Source organism: Corvus brachyrhynchos, unplaced genomic scaffold (genome assembly GCF_000691975.1).
Source record: "Corvus brachyrhynchos isolate BGI_N302 unplaced genomic scaffold, ASM69197v1 scaffold949, whole genome shotgun sequence".
NCBI classification, from domain to species: Eukaryota; Metazoa; Chordata; class Aves; order Passeriformes; family Corvidae; genus Corvus; species Corvus brachyrhynchos.
In genome coordinates this window covers 1,574-5,843 of record NW_008239807.1, presented here as the reverse complement: position 1 = coordinate 5,843, position 4,270 = coordinate 1,574, and positions in this window count along the sequence as shown.

Below are 4,270 nucleotides of genomic sequence, written 5' to 3'. Positions count from 1 at the left end.
CATGGCCGCAGAGGAGCAGGAACGAGAAAAAGAGGAAAAGGAGAAAGAATATCAGGAAAACGACGAGGAGAAGGATAAGGAGGAGGGTGAGGAGGAGAGCGGGCCGCACAGGCGCAGCAGAGCTCTGGGTAGGTCCTGGCAGCTGCGTGCGCTCCCGCGCTCCGCCAGGTTCCAGTGCGCTCCAGGTGCGCTTCGCCTCTCACCGAGCGGGGATCAGAACCAGAAAGCAGCGAGATTCTGCTCGGAGCTCGGCGGGAGTCCCGTCCATCCCTCCCTCCCGCAGCGGAGTTATTTGTCCCGCCCGTACAGCTGCCAGGACCCGTTGCCCTGAGGAGTCCTTCCCCCTCGTCACGTGATGCTGTGGGACCGTGTGGAATGAGGGAATGGCGGTGTGTGTCCGGGTGGAAAAGAGCTGTCTTTTCGGGAGGATAACCCGGTGATGCAAACACATATAAACACGAATCCAGGCGTTTTGGCAAGCTGATGTGGAGAAAAAGCTCTTTGGTCTTCATTTACACTTTTATAGCAAATATTTCACTAGGAGAAAGTGAAGAATATTAACGTTCCACCACTTCAACCCCTGTAAAAGCAAGTTCTGAATGCCAAAATGTCAATGCTTGTTGCAGTTTCCTTCACGTTAACATACCAGAACTGCATCCAGCATATTTTTTTCCTCTTCCTTTTTTTTTTTCTTCCTTTTCCCCACTATTTTATATAGGAAAATAAGAATGAAAGAAAATTCTAATTTCCCTCAGCCAGTCATCTGCATTCAACTGTCTGTTCAGCTATTTTGAAAAACGAAGAAAAAACCCAAACAAGAAAACCTAAAGAGCAGAAGACAGCCAGGTGCACATATTGTGAACAAAGATCCATATTTATGATCTGTGATTTCTCAGTCTTACATCCCTTAGACTACGTATTTGCTCGTTATAATTTCCATCCTTTATTGTGGTTTGTAAATCTTAAGAGAATATATAATTGTTATAGATTACAGGCAAAATTAATTTTATCTGTCTTTGTTTTTATCTGCCTGGTAATGCCATGGTCAGTACACTCCGACAAGTCCATTTTATGGACACACAACAGGAAATAGGCTGAACTGCATCCTCCAAAACACTTTGATTTTGGCCCAATTCCTCATCAAGCTGACACAAAACAACCGTTCACCTTCTCCAGGCACATTTAGTAGCAAAAAAAGACCTTTTTTTTCTACCCTTTACTAGGTTTTTTTTTTTTAAGAACCTTCGGCTTTCCTGCCTTGCTCTCATTCTAGACCCATGAACTGAAAAAATCCAGTCACTGATTTTGGCAAAGATTTTGCCCCCTGTTCAGAAGGGGAAGAAAGAGAAACTTCCAGCTTCAGTAGACAGGGAAATGAAGACGTGAGGCTTGGTGTCCTTGTGCAGCTTTCCATTATGAATTTATTACCTTTGTCTATATTTTCCATTATAATCTGACTGCCTGAAGAACCAGTAAATAAATTCTGTGTTCCTGATATTTCCCTATTCCACTTGCCAACAGAAGTAGAAAGAATCCCAAAGAATCCACAGTTGTGTAGATATAAATTATTCCAAATTATTCTGCAGGGATCTGTTTTCTTCTAAGGCTGTGAAATCTCCAGGAAGAGGAGATCCAATCATTACAGTCAAACTTATTGATTGCATTCTAGAAATAGAAAATGCTATGGGAAATAACTTTCTCTCCTTCAGAATTTAATGAACACTTGTTTTGCTTTGCATGACTGTAATTCTGAAAAGATTACAATATAAACTGCTGTTTCATGTACAGGAATTTATGTGTAAACTTATGAAAAAAGAACCAAACACCAAGCAAAAAAAACAAACAAAAAAACCCCACAACCCCGACCCCAAAAAAACCCCCAACAAACCAACAAAACACCCAAACCACTCAAAATAATAATAAAAAAAGGAAAGTAATTAAAACTAAACCCCAGCACTTCACAGCAAACACAGCACTTTGATTTAAAATTTCTGACTTGGCTGGAACACGTTGTGTGAATGCTGAGTGTTAAAAGCAGACATCTGATCTCCAGAGAAAATAATTAAATGGTTACTTTTTCCTTTAAGTAGAAACTGTCTGGATGCTTAAGGAGAATGTATCCCATCTGATCCACAACTCAGGGATGTAAAGTTGTGAAGTCTGGTGGCATGTTCCACAAATTCACAGATTACTTGGGCCACACTGTACTGCAAGTACACAGTGGTTTGATGTTTTCAAGTGAAAGTAAATTTAGGTAAAAGCAGAAGTAAAGTGAAACTCAACTGCATTGTGTGTTGTAAAACCCAGCATGCTTCATACTCTGTAAAGAAAACATAAATTTTGACTATGTTGAGCGTTTCATTCTGTAAGAGCCCTTGTTGACTTATGGTAAGATATGTGTTCCGGTTTGGCCAAATTTAGAAATATATCCTCTGAGAGAAGGCACAACCACCCCTCCCCCACCAGGTTCGGGAAAAAATAAATTTTCCTCGAAGGAAAGTGAAGGAGATAAAACTATTTATTTAACAAACACACGGGAAAGGAAAATAATGCTAAATAATAAAATCTCTCGCTGTGAAGAAAAACCTGGGAAAGTGTTAGAGTCCTCCCTTTGGTCTCCTCGGAGCTGGGGCTTGGGCCAGGGCCAGGCCCTCTGTGCCCGGTGGAAAGTCCTCCCGATGTGTTCTGATATTGAAGCAGTCCAGCAGAAAAGGGAGAAAATCCGAAATTCCAGGGAAGGAAAAGCAAAGTTCAACTCTCAGTCTCTCTCCGGAGAAAAGGAACTGAACAACTGGCCAAAAGCTGACTGGGAAGCAGCAATCCAGGTGCCTCCTCACTCCCCTGTGGCAGCTGGGAAACGCTATCGCTGTGTGACCTTGAACAAGCTGCAAACTGCTTTGAAGAAGTTTTGCTCAGTTTTTCCTTCCCCCTCTCAGGCTCAGTTTAGAGGTATAGAAAGGCACAAAGTTAATTTCTGGGCATAGAGCAGCGACATGGGATACACATCATAAAGTCACCCCAGGACAATATGAAACAGGTCAATGGAACAAATATTTTAACAAATATTTTGAGGTTGGTTTTTTTTCCTTTTGAGAAAGGGAAATGGAAAGATCACAGCATCCTGAAGGCTAGAACAGGTAACACAGACTTATCCTCACACCAGTCATGTTGGCAACTCCTTCAGTAGTTTTGACAGCCAGATCTGGGGCAAACAGGAGCAGGCTGAAGAAATCCAGCCAGGCAGACAGCTACAGTCCCATTCATCAGTCCTGGAAAAAGCATTCCAGAGCTTGGCATCTGTGCTCCAATGCTTGCCAAGCACATCCCAGGAGTGGCCACGTGGGTGTTGGCTTTCACAGCAGAGAAACAGAAGGAAAGGAGGAGATCTGTGTGAGCCACAGTGTGAGCAGTGGGGAGCACGCTGGCATAGTCCTGTGAATTGGGAGGGTAAGAGCTGGAAAACTCGTGGGTTGGGATAAAGACAATGTAATAGGGAAAGCAAAGGCTGCACACATAAGCAAAGCAAAATAAGGAATTAATACCCGGCTTCCCATGGCTGGGCAGGTGTTCAGCCATCCCCAGCAGAGCAGGGTCCAATCATAAATCACGGCAACTTGGGAGAACAAATGCCATCACTCCAAATGTCCCCTGCTTACTTCTTCTTCCCCCATTTTATACTCTCAGTCTGATGCCATATGGTCCGGAATATCCCTTCGGTCAGTGTGGGTCACCTGTCCTGGCTGTCCCATGTACCCCCAGTCCTTCACCAGTGTGGTAGTAAGAAAAGAAGGAAATGCCTTGGCTCTGTGCAAGCCCTGCTTAGCAAAAACATCTGTGTATTATCAGCCCTGAGTTCAGCACAGGTCAAAAACACAGCCCCATGCCAGCCCTTGGGAAGAAAATTAACTCTACCCCAAAACCAGCACAGAGGTGCAGGGCAGAAACTGTGGAGATGGTCCCCTTGTTGATCCCCAATGGATCCTGTCAGTGCCTGGCAGCAGGGAAAGGGCAGGGAGCAGCTGGCAGCGCCCACGCTGCACCAGTGCCTCACCAGAACTGGTCTGCAGAGAAAAAAGAGCAGAACAGGAACAGCCAAACCCAAGCACAGTTCAGTGAATCTTTATTAGTGAAATTCACAGACCTCACCCCAGCGGGAGGGCTCTGCTGCTGCCCTGCAGCACAAGCCAGGCACGGGGACGCTCCACGGGGACTCACTGCTGCCAGATGATTTTCAGGTTCGGGGGAAGCTATGCGGCTGCGAGTGCAGAGA